This window comes from Pelodiscus sinensis, chromosome 1 (genome assembly GCF_052426305.1).
Source record: "Pelodiscus sinensis isolate ZL-2025 chromosome 1, ASM5242630v1, whole genome shotgun sequence".
NCBI classification, from domain to species: Eukaryota; Metazoa; Chordata; order Testudines; family Trionychidae; genus Pelodiscus; species Pelodiscus sinensis.
Window position 1 is genome coordinate 66,272,560 of NC_143052.1, and position 24,297 is coordinate 66,296,856.

The window sequence follows — 24,297 nt, forward strand, 5'->3', positions numbered from 1 at the left end:
TCCCACGGGGGAGGCCGCCCCCGTCCCGGCCGTGGCAGGCCCGGCTCCCTGCGGCAGCAGCGCCCTGGCTTCCCACCCGGGTTAAGCGCGGGGAGAGCGAGGCCCAGCAGGAGCCAGGCGGCAGTGGGGCCCAGCCTCCCGTGGGGGCGGAGGGAGCCGCGGGCCGGGCCTGGGCGCGCAGGCAGCTCGCGTCTCGCCCTGGTTCCGGTTGCCAGGCCGGGCGGCGGCGGGGTCACGGCGGCGGCGGGCGGGTCAGAGGGTAAAGGTCGCTCCCCCAGCATCCTCCGTGCTGGATACTCAGCCATCTTGGATCCGCGGGACAAGAAAATTCATGCGGTGAGTTCGGCCCCCATTATTTTCTGCCCCCCTCCCCGCGGCGCGCTCTGCCCGCTGCCTCCCAACGGGGCCCGCAGGCGCTGGGGGTGGGGCCCCCGGCGGTCCGGGCCCGGCTCCGCGGTCACTGGGCCCGGCCGCAGCCAGCCGGGTTTCCGTTTGCTTTTGTCTCCGAGGGAGAGAGAGAGGGGGGGACGCGCGACGTCTGAGTCGGGAGCGGAGCCCTTAGGCCCAGCCCAGGCAGCGGACCCGCCGCTTCCGCCATCCCCGGCCCGGCGGCGGCGGCGGCACCCGGGCCCCGCTCTGCGGGGAGGGAAAGGCCAGCGCTGCGGGAGGCGGCAGAGCCTGGGGCCCGCACCCTAGGGCCTCCTCATCCTCTGCGAGCGTCTGTGGCTTCTCACACAGCCGCGGCTTCCCTTCCTGCTGCCCCTTGCCCTGGCGGCTGCCACCCGCGATGTCCGCCCCTTGACTCGCCTCCTTCCCGCTCCCGCCTGTGCCCTAGTGTCTTGCTCATCTGACCCGTCCCCCTAGCCCTTGGCCTAGTTGTGGTTCTTGACACCCTCCCGCCCCATCGCACGTTCGACTTCTTTAGGCGTCTGAGGAGAAGTTGGTGCTAATGTCCTCCCTCCCGTGTCTTGTGGCTTCGGGTTAAGAAACCAGTGAAGCGAAATCTGCCACCCACTGTCTCTACTGCTACTGGTTTTTCCTTATAGGCGATGCTGGGGTTTTGCAGTTTACCAGTGTGGACTTGCGGCCTGTTATGTGAGCCCTGTAGATGAGAGAGGGCTGTGAAATAGGGTTAATTATTTCTGGTGTATTCTTCCCCGGCCTTTTTGAGGGAGGCTGAGATGACGTTGGAACAGGTTGTGATTCTTCCTCAGAAATGTTTGTTAAACAAACTTGAAGCACGCTGAACCACTTCCTCTGAGTGCTGCCTCTGTCTGTGTCAGAAGATGTCTTGTCTTCCTGTGTGTGTGGTGTTTCTGTTTCAAAGCAGCTTTCACTGTGAACCAGCACTAATGGGGAAAATTCAGATGTCGTAGGGGAGAATGAATTCTTGTTTACAAATGTAGCTTGTACATCGTCCTGAAATTTGCAAGCCAAAGAACATGCACCTGTTACTTAAACTTTTATTATAATTCAAGTTACAGATGACTTTAACTTAAATATTTTGTAGTACTCTGTCAGATCTCAACATAATTACGTCATTGTGGATCAGCAGTGTTTACTTTTGGAAAAAACACATTTTGTTTGAACAACTTATTATCAAAACTTTAGTGTTATGTTAGCTTTTCATTTCTTACATAAAATGATTCCATTTGATTCTTGGATGAATTAAGTCCATGAAGGAAGGAAATACTGTTGTGCAGGCCAATATGAGTAACACCTGGTGGAAGTGATTGGCTGTTGGGCTTAAATAAGTAATAGGAGAGCTTAAACTTTATCAAACTTTCTGTTACATCAGTCTGTAGACCTCATTAGGTTTCTGGAAATATGGATGTAGTTCAAACTATTGAGACACATGTAGAGCAGAACAATCAAATATAATTTAGGTTTTCATTGCAAAGATTCCTTTTTGTGGACTAACATATGCACTAATATCCTTTAATTTTTTTTTCTATTGTTGATCAAAGCTTGTGTGATCCAGGTCTTGAGGACTGCAGTGTTTTATAACATTATAACTGTTTTGGGGGAGAGTTCCAGCTGACACATGGTCAACTTCCAGATTTCCAGGGACTAGATCCTTTTGGTATTATGAAGGAATTTAAGTACCTTTATAGTTTATAACAAAAACTGGAATACCATTCACTAGAAGATGGCATTTTTTTTGCGGGAAGTTGTGAACATTAAGTATTAATAGATATTGGGGTGATAAAATGAGTTGTTGCCTTTTTGCTTATCTGTGGTGTTTCATTATCTTTTCTTTCTGATATTTGTCTAATGCCTTTGGCTAATAATTTGAAAAGGGACTAATGATTTTTGGATGCTTTATTTTCTGAATTGTCCAACTTGAGAGGCTTTATTTTATAAAGCGAACAAGTATTAAGGTATCTTCAGTTGACTCTACAAAATTGAGGTCCCAGAAATCTTTCTTGACTTTTGAAAATCGTGGCTTTTGTCTCCAGCTTGTTAAGTATGCCCTGTAACCAGGTACTTGGTATTAGATCTGAAACTAGAAACTTGCATTTTTAGGCTTCAGGTTTGCACAGTTTGGGTGCAGGATACTCTTGTGTGTCAGAGTTCATTGTGTTATAATAGTCATAGCTTCCATAGTTATTTTTGTATTTGAAAATACTTTTCACTCAACTTGTAGAATTTGTAAACAACTTTTTTCAACTCACCAGTCTTAAGAGTAGATGAGGTGAGTACCTGTTATTAGCTTAGTGACTGATACTTGCACTGTCAAAGGCAAAATGAAAATAATCTGCATCAGACATTCTGATTTGAGCTAAAATATTAAGCCTAATACTGATTTGTCAGATTTTTCTTTCAGAAATGCACAAACAAATCTCAGTGAAATATACAGGAATTGTGCACGAGTATTCGAGTCCAGAATTTGGCCTTAAGTACTGCAGAATCCTTGTGTTTAAAGTGGTGTTTAAAGAAATCTATAATACAACCTGTTACTTTTGTGCAGGTCTGAGTTCCTATTAAACAATATACGGTAGTTTTTCTTTAATTGTTGGTAAACTACTTGTCATATTTGTGCATATTTCTAGATGTTAGTCTAATCAGAGAAAGCCTAAACCCATATACAAATAGTGTACTATGTATGTACTAGTCTAAACAGAACTGAATTTCATTGGGGAGAAGAGGGAAACAAACAAGCAGATATTGTAAGATCCACAGGGTTAGTCAATCATTTTCATAATACATAAAACATATAGCTTGATATGTATTGACAAAAATCAAGAAATTCTAAAGTTACACTTGAATCCTTTGAGTTTCATTAGCTTATGTTGCAGTCTTAATATATTTTTTAAAATCATGCTAGAAATATGGTAAAATCATCCATGAAATTTTACAGATGCATTGGTAGTAGAAAACTCTTCTGATGTTTCAAATATACTATATCCAGACTCAGACTTGCTTGTTTTGTTTCCAGTTTCCTGGGTAGAGATCAAAATGTTCTTTTGTACTATATTTAAGACTATTACTGAAATAAAGAGTACTGTATTGGTCTGTCAGTGATGGCTCTGAGTGTACAAACACTTATGCTTGTGCTTTACTTTAAGCATGCAGATAGCCTCTGAGGAAGTGGGTCTGACCCACGAAAGCTCATCAGCTAATAAACCATCTTGTTAGTCTTTAATGTGCTACATAGTCCTGTTTTTTGTTTCAGCTACACCAGACTAACACAGCTACATTTCTATCATTTGCCTTGTATAAGTGTGAAGTTGCGTAAGTATTTGCAGGATTGGAATCTAAGTACTGATGACTTTCCTAAAATTTAAATGTATTGTCTAGGTATATCAAAATTGGTATCATTGAGCTTTATTACAACAGTAAAAGATCTGCATTAAAAAAAATGCAAAAATCATTTCATGGACAATTTTAAACATGCTAATAACCCTTTACTGTTTTGTGGGTGTGTATATACGAGAGAGAGTTGACATCTAAAGAGCCATGTCTATGTTGAACTAATAGTTGCAATTAATTTTGTGTGTAAACTATTTTTGAGATTCAGTATTGCAGAAATAAAAGTACTGTTTTGTTTGTACACCTTAGATGTAAAATTCAACATACAATATCTTTTGAATTTAAGGGAACAATAATTGTTGCTGTAAAGAAGGATCCTAAAATGCATCATAGGCATGTCCAGGTTCCCAGGTTTTAGGGCTAGGCAGATAAAAGGCTAGGTGGCATCCTCTGGGGAAAAAAAAAAAGACAGAAGTGCTTATAACACTTAATTTACCCTAGAAAAGTTTGTCTGTATATCCTCCTTGTGTAGATGCTGCTTATGCTGGCAAAAGATTGTTTTTGCTGGGGTGGGTTATACTGGTTCCCTGGAAAAAAAAAGTCAGCTATACTAGAAAAGGCACATCTTTTGCTGCATCTAAAATAAGGCTTGAGCTGATACAGAAATGCCTTAAAATCACATCCTCTAGCTGACATTATTGTACCAGCCAAAGCTGCTATATTAGACCTGTCTTCTGTGTCTCATATGAAAAAATTTAATTGACACGTGTCTCAGCTTAAATAGAAAGAGAGAACTGGTGACATATCAGGCAGTAGCTTGAAGACTGTTACACTGCTTGTAGCTATGTACAAACACGAAATACACGTCACTTATTGAATGTGTGGTTAACATCACTTTAGACTAATATTGCTGTAGAGTATATTAATGACTTATATTTTTAAAAAAAATTCTTTGCTATCCTTTGCTATCCTAATACATTTTGTCATGTTTGAATTAATTTAATTTCTAGCTAATATTTTTAGGTATTTCTTTAACAGATACGCTAGTTTTAGTAAAATTAGCCCACTTATACAATTTTTTAAGTTTTTAGTACTGACGCTGCTTCATTTATAATACACAAAAATACAGTTAATGCCTACCCTGGAAATCTTAAAATAAATAAGAATATACAGCTGCATAAGTAAAAGCAAACCATTTTTTTTCTTAGTTTTTTTGCCTCTCTGTTTTCAAGTTTGTAGAAGGTATTGCAGATTTAGCAAATAGGTGCTACCATAATACCAGTAACAAACACCTAAAGTCATGGCTCAAGATCTCAATACTTGGCACTGTATAAACAACATCAACATGATCTCTGCCCCAAAGAACCTAGCAGTTTTTGTTTTCCATTTTGTAAATGTTTCCCTCTGTCCCCTTCTTTGTCTATTAATAGTTCACTCTTTCCCCCATTAGTTATCAATAGTACTTTGAAAATATGATTTTTTTACTTAAACTTCATCTCTTCTGTCATCTGGGTGTGAACAACAATGTCACAGATTGGGAGACTTAAATATCAAAATCCATAGGGCATTCCTCACTAGATTGTTTATAGATTAAAATTTGGAACTAAGCTATTTGAAAAGCCTTTAAAATAATTAAGTGTTGTGATCTTTTAATTTGCTTCCCTTTTTTTGTTTTATTTGCTCAGAGTAACTAATCTGAAATTCATTAAAGTCTTTCTTTCATATTCTTTCTATTTGTTTTTTTTTCTCTCCTCGTAATGCACCCTAAATTTCGGGTATTTGCTGTATGTAGTAGCTTCAGAAAATTGGGTTAGAACATTAGTTGTGCTTGAGACCTTTTTAAAGAATTCTGCTCAGGTTTATTAGAGCTCTTGAAGCAGATAACACAAACAGTTTGTTGAATGAGTTATTTGTAAAAAGCTATAGTTTGTTTACTAATACAACTAGTATTAAACACTTGTACTCTCTTGGGTAGTGAAATGGAAAATATTACTTTGCATGTTATGATTGCTGGAGCAGTAGTCCAGAACATGGGAACAGGAGTAAGAAAACCTGAGTTCCGTTCTTGGTCCTTCTGCTGACTGGATGCCTGGTCTGTTGTAAGTCACTTAACCAATTTGTACCTCAGTTTCCCATATGTAATACTGAGATAATACTCATATTTGTAGCTTTGTGGATGGAAAGGTCTGTAAAAATATTAGTAACCAACAACGGTAAATGCGTAAGCAGTATGAAACTAGCACTAAAATCTATTGTGTACTCTATTAGTAGGTGACAGTTCTGTTGTTTGCACCTGATTATTTTGCAGGAGTGTTCCTAACTCTGTTGTAATATAAATATGAATATTTTTTTGGAACCATTAACAAGGAGTTTTTCACTTAAGTGTTAGAATGAAATAGAATGACTAATTTATATAAAAAGTAACTGAGTTTCTTTCAAGATATGGGCTGTAAGTCTGAATTTGTAGATCATTCTTTGGCAAAGAAGTTTTCCTAATGCTGTCCAAACGGCACATGATGCCATTTCTTTAAGTTTCTGCAACTACTTTTCACATGGAGGTTTTAAAACAGCCTTCTAATTAATTAGTGCTCTTCCTTTTTTTCAGTTCATACAATTAATATATGAAATGGGAAATATAGGTTGAAACTCTGTAGTCTTGAAACCCTTCAGACGTGACCAATTTTGAATGAGGGAGTTTTCTGGACCATGGGGAAAAACAGCATTACCAACACTTCCACTGCTTACTGTACTGTTAGAGGACATTTAGGGGTAAAGTAGAGCTAAACGACAGCATAGAACACTGAGAGCTAGGACTGGTGCCTTGTAAAACTTTATGGAACTGTGGGATACTTGGCCACACCCATGAAAAGTAAACACTTGGCTAGCTAAAATCATTCCAGATGACAGATGTTTCCAGACTAGAGAGGTTCAACCTGTGCTTGTTTTCCTCACAAATTACAAATAATTCTACTGAATGGCTAGTTATCAAGTGCGTATTCAGATAAAATTCATAGTCGGTAAAGAATCAGGAATAAGTTTGGTGCACTTTCCTTTTTGTTGTTACAGTTGTATAATAGCATTTAGTTTGAGAGAGAACACTTTTTACAAGTAGAGTGTAAAAAGGAGCACAGTCAGAAATAGCTACAAAGAATGTCTTCCATTTCATATAAATTGTATAAACTGGAAGTAGGAAAACACTGTTTCATTAGAGCCAGAAGAGAACAGTATAAACAGGTTTATGTGACAACTAGGTACTGAAAGCTCACTAGAGACTTTGCTATTGCTATTGATTTTTGTGTGGAAGGCAGTCTGATACGATAGTGATAGGCAGCAGTATAAACCCCCTAAGATAGAAATCTGACAGATAAAGAAACGGTAATGTGTTTGTTAAAGAATTATCCAACAAATAGAGAGTTTAACAGGGCATATCTTGAAACAAACTTCTAAATATGTGCTAATTCAATTTCCTTCAGATATTGACATGAAAATGCTTCTGACTAGTGGTTTTCAGCCTGTGTTCCAAGGTCCATGGGTCCACAGATTGTCTAAGATTTTTGAAGGGGATCTGTATCTCCATTTTAAATTTAACTTGAGTCCTTTTAAAAAAAAAAAAACCCTACTGTTTTAAACAGTAAGGATATTAAATATCAATTATTTAATTGAATAGTCCATTAAGCTCATGAATACTTATCGGTTACTTCACTATTCTATAGTCCCCGGAGCTGGGGCTGGCAGCCAATGCGCTCCATTCCCACTTGCGAGAAGTCCCCTGCTATCTGCGCTGCTGGTTGCCAGGCAGGAGCTGGTCTGTGAGGGGAGCCAATTTAAAAAACAGCTCCCCTTGTGGATCAGCTGCCTGTTGCCCCTTGCTACTGCCTCTGATATAGAGGCAGTAGCACGGGGTGGCAGCAAACCCTTTCTGGGGGAAGGATCTGAGCTCGCAGACCCAGTGTGAGCTGGAACTGAGCTGTACTGCTTACCCCCTCCCCCGGCTCCTAATCCACTTGTAATGCAGAGCTGCAGTGGGGGTAGGTCCCTGTACCCTGACCCAGTGTGAGCTGGGCTGCTGGCCAGCATGATCAAAAAATTACTGGCAAAGGGAAGGGGGAAATGTATGTAGCTTTTGCTAATTGGTTAATGGACTACACTATTTCATTACTACTAAACATACCTACAATACCACCTTGTTCCTGTTACTTACCTGAATTGAACCTGGGTGCTAGTTAACTGGTAAGAATTGCTTTACTGGTATGCTTACCAGTTAACCAGCAGGGTGAGAAGGGGGCAGCCCTCCACCTGCTGCAGCCCAACTGGCAGGAACCCTGTTGCCTGTAGGATTCCCCCCCCCCCCCCATCCGCTGACGCAGCGGGACCCTAAGCCTGCTGGGATGTAGGAGCCCCCCTGGGGATGGCGGAGGCTGGGTTGGAGGTGCCTTCCCTGCACAGTGGGCTAGCTGAACCCTACCCAGTTAACTGAAGTTAACTAGTTAAACTCTTTCAATTAAATCATCTAACCGGTTAACTTTTTCCCTGCATATTTAAATCCCTAATGCTTAATCCTGTTCTGTTTTGTGGGTTTTTTAAGTTCTTTAATTTGTAACACTTAAAATATCAGTTAAACTATCTAGCCATGCTATTGTTTCAGTTATAGAAGAGATTCCTTAACTTTTTATTGTTTAAAATTCATATACTTTTAATGGTAGCGTAGCTATTTAAAGATTTTTATTAAGAATTCCAGATGCAACTCCATATTACTTTTTGGCGGCCAAGTCACATGTAAGATTTGATGTTTTTACATCCAGTAATAAATTTTAAATACAGAAATATATTTTAAAATGGATAGGAATATTTTTATAACAGATTGCGTATCACAAATTATTTACATTAGGGATATTGGGTAATTGAATAGGTGTGTAATTGTGTGACATCTTTGTGGTTACACGAGTATTCAGTAGTCTTCGGGGACAGGGCTGGCAGCCAGTGAGCACTCGCCTCCATTCCCAGGGAGCCTTCACTCCCAGGGAGCCTCCTGCTTCTGTGTCAGAGGCAGCAGCACAGAGTGGCAGGGGAAGTTGGTCCATGAGGGGAGCCAGTTTAAAAATCAGAGGCAGAAGCATGGGGTGCTGATACAGAGATAGCAGTGCTGGGTGGCAGCAGCTCCTGTCTGTGGGGGAGGGGGCGAGGGTCTGAGCTTCCTACAGACAGAGGCTTCTCCACGGGATAGGGAACAGCCTCTGTCTGTGGGGAGCTGGGACCTCCTGGAGAAGGGGCTGCCGCTGCAAAGTAGGTCCAGGCTCACCGTGGACAGAGACTGCTCCATGGGATGTGGAGCAGCCTATTTCAGTGGGGAGCTCAGACCCCTTGTGGATAGGCATTGCTGCTGCAAAGCAACCTCTGCTCACAGCTGACCCAGGCTCTCCACTCCCTCTCCACTCCCATCCCCGCCGCCCCAGCTGCTGCCTTTAATGGAGGCAGCATCAGTGGCCTTTAATGGAGGCAGCATCAGTGGGGGTGGGAGGAGGTGGCACTGCAGAGCCAGTCCTTGGGGGAGCCATCTTTTAAGCTGACTCCCCCCAGCACGAGCTCCTGCTTCCTCCTCCCACCTACTGCCTTTTATACAGGGGCGGGAAGGGGGGGAAGAATGCATGTAGTCAGAACATTAACCAATAAGATACACGATGACATCCCTAATTTATATTGCTTAGGATTTTTACAAAAAAGTGCTTAAGATCACTTATTTAGGAACCTAGTAACTTTCACTGCATCTAGCAGCTTCCATTCAAATCAAAGCCTTTGAGTCCATCTTGAGGAACCCATTTATCACATGTTATAAAAATGAATTAAGGTTTGCATCTTAAGAGCAAGGATTCCCAAATTTTGACCCAGCTGGCACTCTTGCATGAAATGACTCACTGAAGGCATAATCAGTGTGTATATTTCCTGCATACACTGCTCTGTGTTGAACCAGCTAAATCCAGCAGGTAGTGAAAATGGAACAGTGTTTGCTGGACTCTGTAGCCTGGGTGGGAGGGGGAAGGAGGAGAGACTTGTTTTTGTTTTTAAGTATAGTAAAAACTATCTTAGTGTCATCTTGTAGAATACTGTGGTTAAGGTGAGTCCACAAGGCATGCAATAGCCACCCTTGGCAAAGAGTTTGCAGTGAATTACCCAAACTGCTAGTTATGAAGCATACAGATGCTAGAATCTTGGCTAAAAGGAAAATTGGGCTGTTTAACTGCTGTGAAGGTAATGAATATTGTGTCTAACCCAGTGGTCACCAACCAGTAGATCGGGATCTACTGGTAGATCTTTGAGCCTCTGACAGGTGATCCTGACTGGTTTGGTCAAGAGGCTGTCAAGGGCAAGCACTTTGGCTGCCCCTCCCGCCTACTGCTGTGCATCTTCTGCCCTTTGCCTTGGAGCTGTCCCTCCCCCTGGGGAGCCTCCTGCTTGCTGGGCAGGGGAGGGAGAGGAGGGCTGCTGATGTCAGGGTGTCCCCTCCCACTCTGTATCCTATTTTCACAAAGCAGGGCAGGGAGCACAACAGGACTTGGGATGGAGTTTGCTGGCTGCTTTAGGGAGTGGGGCCATGGCCAGGGCAGGGGTAACCCTGCCTTAGCCCCACTGCACAACTGCCCAGGAACCACCTGAAGTAAGCAGTGCCCAGCTGGAGCCCACATCCCAAAACCCTACCTCAGTCATGAACCCACTCCTGCACCCCAAACGCTTGCCCTAGCCCTGAGAACCCCTGCATCCAAAAACCATCCCAGAGCCTGCCCCAAACTCAGCTCAGAGCCCCTCTCACACTTCAAATCCCTTAATCCAAGACAAGATAGGGAGGATGGAGTGAGCAGGGGCAGGGCCTCGGAGAAGAGGAAGGAGGAAGGTGGGGCAAGGGTATTTATATTTGAGGTAGATCTTGGATTGCACTTAAGTTCAAAAAGTGATCTTGTGCTTAAAAAGGTTGGAGACTACTGGTCTAACCCATCTGTAGCAGGGAAAACATAAACAATGTGGGTTATGCCCACGAAAGCTCATGATACCATCTATGTGTTTTGTTAGTCTCTAAGGTGCTGCAAGACTATTTGTTGTTTCAGTTTTCCCAGTTACAGATCAACTCAGCTACCTCTCTGAACCATTTGTAATAAACAGAGGAATAATGTCAGTGGATTCATATGAGGTTTTTTTTGCCATTTCTTCCTACTATGATGCATGATTTTGAAATCCGATAAAAATTTAAAGAATAGTGAATATCTTAGATGGCAAGGGATTGCAGAGTTTAATCTTGGAAGCTGTGCTAGGTTAATATTGCAGTGTGAAGTGTAAAACTGAGCTAGAATAGGTATAATTTTGAAAAAGGGTAGAAATGAACTCGTGAAACCAAAACAATTTTGTTAATGATGTGTCAGGAGGAAACTGTTCTTAATGGCTTCTGGAAACTTCAGAATCTTGTCTGCCTGGAATAGGATACTTCAGTGCTGAAATCTCTCAAACATTCTAGTATGAGTGAGGGTAGAAACGCAACTCTAATCTTAATTTTGTGTGTAGTTTTGTCAGTGTGCTCTTCCAGATATTGGAACAAGGTGAAAATCTCCATTAATATTCTTGGGCAACTGTGGTTTGGATACTTCATTGTAATTGGCCATGGCTTTTCAGTATATCCCGTTAATTTTCTAGTATATTCTCCTTAAAGTGTGAGCATATCATCTGTGTTCTGTAAATTATTATTGCCAATTTTCTTTTTGTATTGGACCCAATATGGTATATTCAATTGTATTTACTTCCATGGAGTTATTTTCTCACATCTCTATTAACAAATATAACTGCGTTTTATAAATAACAAACATTTTATCTGTATGAGATAAATTTCTGTTACCATGTTCAAAATCCTGCAGTGGCATTCTTGGAAAGTCCAAGACAACCAACAGTTTGAAAATATTGTGTTGTACTTTGGCAAATGCTCATGCAGTTTAAGGACATACAGTGTAGGTATGGTATATACCTTGGTTTGATAAGTGTAATTTTTTATTTTATTTAGCAAACCAGAGTTAAAATACATAAGACTTTTTTTGTATTGAAATCCAGCTTTAGGGGAAATTCATGGTCAATTTATACTTTTCACTTTTGGCTTTTCTCTGCCTATAGCAGTGCATTTACTGGCACTCAGAGAGATCTTTGACATGATATTCCCAAGTACTTGATTTGTGTGCTCTTGCGGAATTATAAATTATGAATTAACCTAAGCATTTAGCAATTTATTGCTACATTAAATGATGGAATGCATCACATACCTAACTTATGGTATCTCACAGTCATAACAAAAAATAACTGGAGGGTTGGAGCAGTGTAACTTTGACTTTTGGGGATAGCTCTTTCAATTGAGAGTAATCTGGTTTTCATCTTCTCTTTTGCCTCATGATCTGGTTGTCTAGGAAAAGAATAGTTCCTCTTCTAAACCCTAGATTGTCTACATCACAGCTAAATGTCTACAGCTGGCTTGTGTTGGATGACTGGGACTTGTGGTTCTTAGGCTGCATGGCTATTAAATTCCTGTGTAGATGTCCATGCTTGAGCTGGAACTCTGAGGGGGAAGGGTCCCAGAGCTGAGATGTCCACACTGCAGCTTTACAGCCCCTCTCTGCCTGAGACTTACAAGCCCAAGTCTTCTGTCATGGGTCAGCCGAGGATGTTTAATTGCAATTAGACATATCTATATGTAGTGTCTGACTGGCAGTGTAATCTGGGTTCCTTATCTGGAATTAATATCTTAATATCTCTTTTTCCTTTGCCGCCTCCTTCCCCTTCCCCACTATATTCAAAAAACAACTCCCTGGCCTGAGTTTGGAGGTACTTTAAAACCAGTCTCGATTACTTGGTTGAGAGTGTGGGTTAGAACCATTCTCCACTTTAATTTGGGCTGGAATTGCCCACTTCACAGTCAGAGTGCCTAGATGTCTGAACAGAAAGAACTATGGGCATGTTCACAGGTGAATGCAGAAGGTGAGGAGCAGTGACAAGGATAGGGATTTGCAGATGGGACATGTTAGTGGTACACACCAGTGTTCCCTTTAAGGTGCATTTGGCAGCAAAGCTTCACAAGTGATTGACTGAGCAGGGCTCATTAGTCAGCTCCCTGCATGGAGCCCTGAGCCTCTGATGGGGTGGGGCTAATTAATCACCTGTGGAGCTGTGCTACAGCGCAGGTTAGAGGGAACACTGGTACACTTACTGGGTTAGGCTAATCCAGGTGTCCAGATTCAAGTGCCAGTCACTTGGTTTAATGGTGCAGTGTAGACATAAATTTTTGAGTGCAGCTGCACCTGCAGCGCGGGGGAGCAATAATCTGGAGTCATCTTAAATAATAGGAAGAGTGTCTCCTCTGTTTTATTGCATGTCATCTTATTTCTTCAACTATCTCTATTTAAAAACAAGTGTGCACTAATGTTTAACAGTGCATAGAGATACCTGAAAAAAAATATATATATATATAGTGTGTGTGTGTGTGTGAGTGTGTATATTTAAGATGAATTTTAAGATCAGTTTTTTTTATTTCTTTCCTGGTTTTTCCCCTCTTAACCCTCTTTTTGGTTAAATAGAATTATCTTAATGCCATTTTTTTCTGAAGAAGTTTGTAGGTCAGTGTCTCTTAAAACAAAATGAATTCGCAATCAAACCTGTTGTCATGCAGAGTTATGAAAACAGTAAACCTTCTTTATACTGTTTATCTGAAGTGATATACAAGGGATTTCTTAGGTGTGTTGTTAGTGATTATATTAGTCAAGGTAGCTTAAATATTTCAAGCAGTCCGTAGATGTCAGTTAATGTTACATTTTGACAGGAAAAATAAAATGTTGAAGATTTGGTAAGTGCATCTGTATTTTTTCTGAGCTTCGTTGTTTAAAGAATACATAGTATAGGCAACTCAGAACAGAAATATCATTAGTACAGGCAGGATCCGCACTTACGAACGGGGCTTTCTCGCCCCGGAGCTCACAGGCAGCGGTCAGCCACCTCGACCTCCGGGGCGAGAAAAGCTGCTCCCGGTGCCCCTGGTCTGCTGGGGACCGTCTCCAGCAGACTAGGGTCATCGGGAGCAAAGCTGCAGCCCTGGCGGGTTTGCTAGTGGTGCCCCTGGTCTGCTGGGGACCGTCTCCAGCAAACCAGGGGCACCAGGAGCAAAGCGGTCCCGTGCCAGAGCAAAGCCTCAGAGGCAAGGCACCCCCTGCTGCTGCTTTGCTCCCTGTGTCCCTGGTCTGCTGGGGGGGGGGGGGGAGGGCGCAGCTAGTGTGCCCCCCCCAGCAGACCAGGCTTTTGTTGTGGACCCTGGGGCAGAGCAGCTGGGGCGCTGCCGGTTGGTCCCGCAGCACGGCTCTGGGCACTACTGGACCAACCCAGCAGCACCCCAGCTGCTCTGCCCCAGGCGTCCTGATTCAGCCGCTGCTGGTCAGTTTCAGCAGCGGCTGAATCAGGACTCCTGGGGCAGAGCAGCTGGGGTGCTGCTGGGTTGGTCCAGTAGCGCCGAGGAGCGGTGCTACTGGAACAACCCAGCAGCACCCCAGCTGCTGTGCCCCAGACGTCCCCAAGTCAGCCGTTGCTGAAACTGACCAACGCTGACTACAGGAAGCCCGAGGCACAGTTGCTCTGCCCCGGGCTTCCTGGAATCAGCTGCTGATCAGTTTCAGCAGCAGCTGACTTGAGGTTCTTAAGTTGAATCTGTATGTAAGTCAGAACTGGCGGTCAGTTTCAGCAGTGGCTGAATCTGGACGCCAGTTCCGACTTACATACAGATTCAACTTAAGAACAAACTTACAGTCCCTATCTTGTACGTAACCCGGGGACTGCCTGTAGTCTGCATAGATCAAGATATTTTTGGATGTAAAAATACAGTGAAGCAATTATATTGTATGCTTTGTCTTCATTAGACCTTTTCTTAAACTTTTCCGCTTGTGGTTACTATTGGTGCAGCTCTGTCTGATGTGAGTTCTGGTGAAAGAGATGGCACTGGTGGCTGCTGGCATTTTAATCATTGTCATCTTGACCTGCTTTGAGAAGGATTGGGTAAGAGTGATTAAAGTGTTCACAACTAATGCACGTTCTTTGTCTTTAGCATTGTTGTTTGCACCATTAGGATATTGAGAGAGTCTTGTGCAACACAATCTATTCATTTGTCAGTAAACAAAAAATTACTGAGGAAAGTTAGCACCCAGAAGGAGATTTATTATGATGTAGAATATTTATGCTTCAAAAAACTACCAAGTGTAAAGGCTTAGAAATGACCAGCTAAGGGATGTAGTAATACAATAGAAGAGACTACATCTATTCAGCACACACTTTTTAGTTGAGAGATACTGATACAAGATAACTAAATACAATTAGCATGTTTAATTTTAAGTTTTATGCACGATCAAAGAAAAATGTCTGCTGATGGTAGTCATTACCAAGATCATAATTTTGACTTGCTTTTCATAAAAGTAAAAATATTTTCAACTTTCTATATTTAATAGAATTAAGTAATCTTTCAGGTTTTCTGGATGTTTGTGTTATCACTTAATTGTTAACTGTCAGTTTGTTTTCGGTTGTAATATAATTACATATTTTGTCCATTATGGCGCATAGTTCTTTTAGTTGTGAACATGTTATCTTGAATAATTACTAGTATGTACATATTTTTTAAATTGGGGAGTGAGCAAAAACACATTGTACACAAAGGACAAGAGAATTATAAATAAAATAGAAAAGAGAAAAGCATTTGTCTTACAAACAAGTAGACCCATTACAAGTTTTAAGAAATCATTTAAAAACATTCTGCTTTGACTGTTGCTAAGTGTGTAGAGGGGTTTTCCTCAGCAAGCTCAAAAACACAGTCTATATGCTGTATAAGAGTAAAATTTTGGTACCTTCTTGCAGGTTGACACATTAATAATAACAATGTTCATTTGAAGTCTTCTCCCCAGACTTGGCTGTTGCTACTTATACTGGATCTCCAGAGTGAGAGGACCTAAGTTACAAGGAGAGTTACAAGGAGAATTCTCAATGCCCTTGTATCAGTGAGATAATGAATCATATGTTTCAGAGTGCACCTAATATCTGTTGCTGCGGTTGGGGTTGGTTTCTTAGAGAATGTGTTCAGTGTGGAGATCTAGCTAGTTTTTTACTGCTGTGTACCTCTTACCTCTCTCTAACAATGTGATCTACATTACCTACTCAAATTTAACATTTACAAATCTGAAAATTACTGATTACTAGGATATGGTTGGGAATATGTCCCTTGAATAAGAAACAGGACTTTGATATCCTAGTATAATGGTTCTCAAACTCTTTTTGTATGACCCAGTTGAAGAAAATTGTTTATGCCTGTGACCCAGCATAATTATATCTTTTGACTAGAGTGCAGATTCTAGGATGGGACCACAGGGATGAGGGGCTTGGGGTGCAGGAGGGAGTTCCAGGTTGGAGGGTGAGGGTGGGGCAGAGGGGTTCAGTAAGTGGCTGGGCTAAGGCATGAGAGTAGGGTGCAGGTGGGTTCAGGTTCTTGCAGGCTATAGGGTAAGCCTGGGGATGAGGTGCAGGAGGGCATTTCTGGGTTGGGGGAAGCTCAGTACTGGGATGGGATTGTTGGAGCACAGGCTTAACTCTGAGGATTCCTGGTCAGTGATGCAGTGGAATGGTAAGGCAGGGTTCTTGCCCGTCCTGGCACAGTGGGACAACACTGCACCTTGGAAGCTCCTAGCAGCAGTTCAGTTCCACAAGCTGCCATTATCCCAAGCTCTGGCTCTTCATTCCCATTGGCTGGTTCTCAATACACAAGGATCCCACAAACATAACAGCCTCACTCTGTACACAATGCTGATTCATTTCCAAAACACAGTTTGTCCTGTGCACTGAATGAGTTGAGATTCTATGTAAAAAAATAGTATGTACTAATGCAGTGATAGGCTATATCATTATGCTTATCAAACGGACTGAATTAAGGTTGTCTGTGCAACCTTAATTCTGTCATTTTTAATGTTCAGAGTTTGATTTTGCAACATTAGCATGCTTTTAACATAGGTTTTGGGGTGTAATTTCCTAAGTTTCCAAAAACCTTTAATTTTGAAAATACAGAAATTCCATCACTTGCACCATGTTCATCTTCCCTTCCTCTGAACTGATCATCAGTAGGATTGATACCTTTAGATTTACAATATGGTCCTCTACCACTTGCATGGATGGAATAAATGTCAGTATTAAAAAGCTATTTTATGGACCTGCCCACTAGAGGGGGATGGAGACTGACTTTGCTAATGGGTTCTATAGCTGCCTGCTACACAGCAAATGAACATTGAGATTTAAGAATAATAGGTTCAGTGTTGGGTTCTGGAGGGTTGTTTCTAGTGGTTGGAATCTTTTGTCCTGGTCTCCATAGCTTCTTGTCCTTGTTCATCTCTCCATCATTGTACTCCTATTTTATCCCTTTCACAGCACCTGTCCCACTCTGTTCCTATTGGTTCTTCACCCCTGTGTATTCAAATCAAGATGCCGCCTTCTCCTCCATGCAGCCTGAGTGCCAGCAAGGAGAAGCACAGGAGAATTAGATTCTGTGTTCTCATTTCTGGTGCCCAGCACTCAAGTGAGAACTGGCAGATGGGAGGAAGAATTTCAGGAGTGTCTTCAGCTGCTTCTCCCTTAAGATGGAGCATGTTCACTTGTTCTGTTGGAATGCCACTTGTGCAGTCCAGTTACAAGTGGGAGCTGCTTGGGAATGGAGCATGCTTTGTGCAGATGAATTTGAAGAAAATTTAGCTGTCAAACTCTTAAATCTCCAAACAGCAAATAAGAGTGAATTTTCAGAAGCTTAAACATGTCCCAAAATGGATACGTTTTCATAAGGACGACATAAGGCATACTCCTGACACGGAAGAGACTCCTTGCCAAATTTTAAGTCTTTGCTCCAAAGCATGGATGTGCTAAAGTTTCTCTGCGCAACTTCTCTGTAACAATTTTTATGATTAAAACCTACTTTTTCCCAATAAATTTTAGAAACTATTGACCCATTTTGGAGCTGATGCTGCCTATAATAAAAGTTGTTTTCTTTATGAAAACTTATAGAAGTGATATCCAATCTCCTCAAAGAACATTTTAAAAATAAGTTAATTGACAGGGCCTTCAAAAAAATCCTAATTTCTGGTCTATTCCACTTCTATAGAGATTAGCCCAGAAGTGATAGGACCAGGGGTTAGCAACCTTTCAGAAGTAGTGTGCCAAGATTTAACTTCTGTTTACAAGTCTGTGTGCCATTTATATTTTCAGCAGCTTCATTAACAAATAAATTAAGATGGAAATCTTATTGTGTAGTGTGATCCTTGACTTGCTTTCCCTTGCCTCCTAGCTCTTAATACATTTAAAAAGCATAAGTGCAGTGGGGGGGACCCAGCTTGAGCTGGGAATCAGCTGTCCCGGCTCACGTCAGGTCCCCCAGCTGCGCTTCGGACTTTTAAATGTATTAAAAGCCTACAGGCTCTTAATATGTTTAAAAAGCAGAGCTGCAGTGAGGTTAGCTCCCGGGGCCAGGAGCTACCCCTTTGTAGCTCTGCTGCTTATTGGCTAATCAACTAGTCAATGGAAATTCCGTTGACTAGTTGATTAAACTAAATGTAACATCCCTACTCCAGAGGCACCATGGGTTCCCCACTGTGTGAGGTATGGGGGAGCTGAACTCCCACTGTGTGCTGCTCACATTTGGCTTATGCCATTCATGCCTTGGGTTGCCGACTTCTGTGTTAGAATAAACTTTAAGTAGACTACAGTGTTATTTTCAGAGCACCCATAACTTTAAAACTTACATTTTCAGAATGCAGAGTGAGTCAGGCCTTGTTTAAACCTAAAGCTTAAATCAGGGATTTCCAAATTAAGGTATATGTACCATTCAGGTTACATGAGATACCTTTAGGCCAGGGGGTACATGGGAGAAATAGTGTAATGTGGATTTTATTTATTGAATATTTTATTTCATTTTCACAGTAGGCTACCCAGACACAACTTTGTGGGAAATTGTTATATAAACTATAGTGGTTAATTTACTTCAAGATGTACCAGTGAGAACACTGAAATACAGTACCTTTACCTCCAGTTTAACTGAGCTCAAAACTTAGTAGGGCTTTTTGTATGTTGCACTATACATTGGATATAACAGTGAAATATGGGCACATAGGTAATGTTAAGAGGATAACACAAAGTATTAGTGATGAGGAGGGTGGGGGGGATGTGGGCAGCTGAGATATCTGGAAGGGGGTATGCAATAAAACAAGTTTGGGAACCTGACTTTGATCTAGGTATGTCACTTGGGTGTGTGAAATTCTTCCCTCCAATAGACATAGTTAAGTGAACATAAACCCTAGAATAAACCCCTTGGTCAATAGAAACATTCTTCCATCTAGCTAGCAAGCTGTCACTATTGGTTGGATTATACTACAACAATGGAGAAAAAGCTCGTCTGTTGTATTAAGTGTCTATGATACACTGCTACAAAGACACAGGTGCAGCGCCTTAGTTTTGTCTGCACAACAGAGACGCATCCTACAAGTTTGTGACCTGGGTTGTACTTCAAAACTGTAATTTAGAGTGTGTCTACACATAAGTTAGTTTGACATTGCTATATTGGTTATAATGTGAAAAAGCCCCAAATTTTGAGTTATGCTGACCTGATCCCCTTTGTAAATGCTGTGTCTATTGAAGAGTACTTCTGTTGATGTAGTTATCTTTGTTCAGGGAAATGGTGATCCTACACTAACTATTTCTGTTGGCCTAGACTGTGTCTGTGTTAGGAGGTTATGCCAACATAGCTACACTGAAATAGCTGTGATGGTATGGTCTCAGTAGTGTATGCACATCAGTAAGTCCTAAGTCCCTTAGGGCTTTGTTACATTTAAAATGTTGCTGCAGCACAGCGGCATCGATGTAGTGCCTCAGTGTAGACACTACTTTTACCAATGGGGAGGGTTTTCCTTTTGGTTTAGATTGGGGGGGAGATGAACCTTTTTTTGGGTCAGGGCCAAAGACCCACAGAAAAATTACTTGGCTGCACATGAGTGAGAAACCTCCCCAAGCCTTCACTGACCGAGTCCCTGACTGTGAAGGAGAAAGACACTCCGCCCCATTCCCCTCACACACCAGAGCCTAGAGGGGCCCAGGCTAGTAAATTTGTGTGCTCCAGTCTTGTGGGGAATGGCAGGAGGGTCTGGAGCACCAGTGCAGGCTCTCCAGTGCTGGGTGGGGGGGGACCCTGAGCTTTGGTGACCAGATCCAGGTAAGCTGGAGACTGCAACAGGCTCCTGGGCCTTAGGTTCCCTGCCACTGGTTTAGATGACCTAGCTTCTGCTTCTTGAGAAGATAGACTAACAAAATAACTCTTCTGTCATCCTGTTGTTGCCTACACAAGAACTTTAGGCCAGATCTACGTTACGGACCTATGTCGGTTAGTGTTCCCTCTAAGATTTTCCAGCCATGAGTGGAGTCAGTTTTGGCTTGTGCACCAATATTGAGGTCTTGTGTGCTGGTTTGGATGTGTGGCACCCACTTTATTAACGCACACATTTCCAGCTGCCAGAGCAGACACCTCCCCATCATGCGGCAGGTCCTGTTCCCGTCCGCATCCCCAGCCACCAGGACAGGTCTGGCTCTGCTACTACGTGGCAGACCCGACCATTGGAGCAGGCTTCCTGCCAAGCAGCCGCAACAAGTTCATGCCATCTTAGCTGGCCCTTCCCACTAGAGCAGACACCTGCCATGCAAGTGCTGATGCACAGCTCTCCAGAGGAGGTAGGCAGGGGAAGAATGTTTTGTGCATGGTCGTGCAGCTGCACAGCTTAGTGGGAATATTGATGTCGGTATAACTACATTGCTCAGGGATGTGAAAAATCCCGGCCCCTGAGTGATGTAGTTTCATTGACCTAACCCATCCATGTAAACAGCACTATGTTAGCCGGAGAACTAGCTACCCTTTTTGGGTAGGTGAACTAATTACATTAAGGGAAGAAGCTCTCCTGTCGGTGTAGGAACATCTTCATTAAAGTAACTTATTTTTTAAGTTGTCCTCTTGCATCTTAGAGACTAACAAAAATATTAAATACAGGTTGAATGTCCCTGGTCTGGCACCCTCGGGCCCAGAGTGGTCCTAAACAAGGGAATTTGCTGGACATGGGGAGGTCAGGCATTCAGGAGGGGAGCCCTCGGAGAGCCTGGTTGTTGCCCTGGGAGAACCCGGATGCCTGACCTCATCTGGCTCACTTGCCTGGTTCTGCTGTCCTCAGCCTGCTCCCAGGGCTTTACTGTCCTGGGGTTCTCCAGCCCCTACATATGAGGTAGGCAGCTGCTCCTAGGGTTCCCCATCCCCAAGGTCACTGGCTCTGCAGGCTGCTGCTGACCAGACCAGCTTCTGATCTCAACCTCTGCAGCCTGGGATCTCTGGTCTAACAACATCTGTGGACCTACTGGACCAGGGAGTCCTGGATGAGAGGGGTTCAACCTGTAGTGTCATGACCTTTTGTGGGCACAACCCACTTCTTCATATGATGATGAAGTGGGTTGTGCCCACGACAGCCCATGAATACTAAGCTATATCCTGGTGTCAGTTTTAGCATTGTCATTTGAGGGAATCAGGAAGATCAGTGTCATTTGAGGATAATTGAAAATTAGACTTGAGGTTTGGCGCAAATGCCTCACTTTTCCTAATAGTGACTTCCATTGCTCCCTATTGAGCATGTTTTGTATAAATACATTTTCCTTGGGGAAATAACAGTTGCCAGTTTACAGATGGTTATGTGCAGGGTTCGACAATTAGTGTCATCTACTCGCCCATGGAGAGTAGATTACAAGCTGGCACAGCCGTGCAGTGTGGTAAGCGCATGCGCAGCACAGTCTGCGCATGTGCAGCGTGCCGAACTGCGCGGCTGGCGAGCAGGGCTCGCCACCACTTGGCGAGCCCTGGTTATGTGGCATAAAAAGAAGCACAACAGAAAAGATTGTTGCAGATCAAAGGGAAGGTATGGATTAATAGAGTATATGAAACGGGAATTAGAGATGCTGCAAATGACAATTTAAGTGGAACCCATTAAAAGGAATTGCCATGGAAGAGGTAAATAGAGGATTAATTAGTAATTCAAATAGTATATAACTATGAAAAGTGTGGTGTTTTTTTATTATTAAAGGTGGGATATGTTAGGCGGAAAGGCTGTGAAATTGATACCAAAAGATTTATTGGACATAATTTGGATAGTAAAGTAGGTAACAGAATAGAAAAGGTAGGAAACATGAAGTAAGCTTTACTAATTGCAAAATATTCTAGCACATATGTAGTATTACGCTGTGGTCATATAGCAGAAACTTTTTTTCCCCACTCAATGTGAGTAAGTAGAGCTTTGAGAAAAGATTGAAGAAAGGAACTGCAGGACTTTGTCAATGTATTAAAAAAATCTCACTGGTTCTGACAGTGGTGACTATTGATGGATGAACTATTATATAATACTAAGGGCTGCTCTAGACAATTCAGGGTAAAATTGCCAGCAGCTTATAGTCTACATTAATGTTCCCTCTGGTGTTTTAGTGAAGCTGCAGTACTCCAGTGTGGCACTATAGCAACAGTGGGAGATTTCCAGAAAGACCTCGGTAGAGACAAAACCTAGATGCATTGATGAAAGAGAGAGTCTGCTGTTGTAAAGGGTCAGTGTTTAAAATTTATCTTCCCATTGGAGCTGTGCCTGCACTAAAAAGTAAATCCCCTCCCAACAGGTGCATATAAACTGAGCTTGAAGATAGTGTTTATTGATTTTGAAATGTGGCTGAAAATTGTTTTGTTTCCTTTTTGGAATAAAAGGAACTATACATCTGGGAGAGAGAAATTAGCTACAGTATTTGTATTTTTATTTGTACTGGAGATTGTAAGGTTTTTTTCGTCTGTGAGGGTGGGATAAGAAGGGCATAGACTGTCTCCTCTTCTACATCTTGTATGGTATTTAGCGCGCACACACTCCTCTTGGTGTTCTGTAGGTGGTATTGTAATACAAATATTAATTTTAGAAGTCAGGAGGGAAGTTAAAATCCTCTGTATTGGATTACACCATGCTCATATTTAGTTCAAGTGGTTCATTATGATGTTTCTAAAGTTATGAAAATCTGTATGCCAGACTATATAGAGAATGCATTTTATTGTATTAGAAGACATCTTGGATTTAATAATTTTTCACTTATCATGGAAATTGTGTGTTTTTTGCATAAATAAGCAGCAGCAGGTCTCCATTATGAGACCTACTGATCATTTTTCAGAACTCTGGAGTTACCCAAACTATACAAATATATAACTCACTTGTGTGTGGCAGAACAGTAGTGCAAATGTGTGAAATTCAGAGGCTTCCTTGGGTAGCTCACTTTCAGGCGCATTTAACTGCATGTTAGTAATTGTGGTATTTCCATAGACATACACAACAGCTTCACCCTGTAGGATACATGCTGGTTTCATGAAACAATACATTCCATTATTCTGCTTATTTTTAAGTTCAGGCAGCTGTGTCTTGCTTTGTTCTTACATTAGGCTCTCAACTAGAGTGCACAAGACTTAAAAGTAAAGAATGACACGAAAGGTTTGTCTGTTGCAAGTTTTTCACTGAGTGGATATTTTCCATTAGGATTAGGGATGCAAAATCCTGTTTAAAATGTTAACAGGTTAAACTGTATGGAACAGGCCCCTGCCAATGGTGCAGTGGGCCTGGCTGGGCTAGAGTAGCCCCGCTGCCGGTGGTGTGCCATGGACAGAGGGCTGCTTCAGCTGGGCTAATCCTTTGTTGACCAGTTACTGGGAAGCATCATCTGATAACCAGTTACCTGTTTACAATCCTAATTCTGTTAATATTGAGTGAGATGTTCAATCTTTCTCTCCAATCATCTTCTAATTTACCATTTGAAGTAAAGTACAGTTCTTTAAAGTTTTAAGATCTATCTTCAGGTGCATTTATCTTCTGTACTTTCATATATGAAATAGTATGAAGACTATCACAATCTATAATATTCCTATTTATGTGGGCAGAAGTTGAGTGTTCATACTGGTTTCTTTGTCAGACCTTGTTAACATAGTGATAAATTTTTGCTACAGTATAAAGACTTGACTTTGCTGTTCAGCGTAATGATGACCTACTCTAAGGCAGTGGTTTTCAAACGACAGGTTGTGACCCAATACTGGTTCATGGTATGCCAGGTAGTGGGTCACATTGCTGCAGGAGCATCAGGTGACCAGTGGGGATGCTAAGGCAGGCTCCTTGCCTGTCATGGCGCCATAGACTTTGCTGTAGCCAGCATCAGGCCTGACTTCTGAGGGTGAGAGGGGGAAGAGCACACAAGACATCACAGACTGCCGCTGCCCTGAGCACTAGATCCGCAGTCTCTTTGTCTGGGAATCTGCTATTGGCTGTTTCTGGGGCGCAGCATGGTATGCAGTGCCAGGAGAGACAGGAAGCCAGCTTTAGCACCTCCGCTGTCCTGCTGACTGGAAGCTGCTGAAGTTAAGCCCCTGTTGCC

At 42.3% G+C, this 24,297-nt stretch overlaps 1 protein-coding gene across 4 annotated transcripts in view; it reads left to right on the forward strand.

The window, feature by feature from the left end:
* The first annotated feature begins 212 nt into the window (after positions 1 to 212).
* The window catches only part of CNOT2 (CCR4-NOT transcription complex subunit 2), a 132,614-nt gene continuing 108,529 nt past the window's right edge, over positions 213 to 24,297 (forward strand). For 2 of the 4 annotated variants that reach the window (XM_075931731.2, XM_075931743.2), the window contains exon 1: positions 213 to 336. The gene's annotated coding sequence lies outside the window, so the exon portion shown is untranslated. The remainder of the gene's footprint in view (positions 337 to 24,297) is intronic. The other 2 variants (XM_075931736.2, XM_075931750.2) reach the window with 1 other exon arrangement.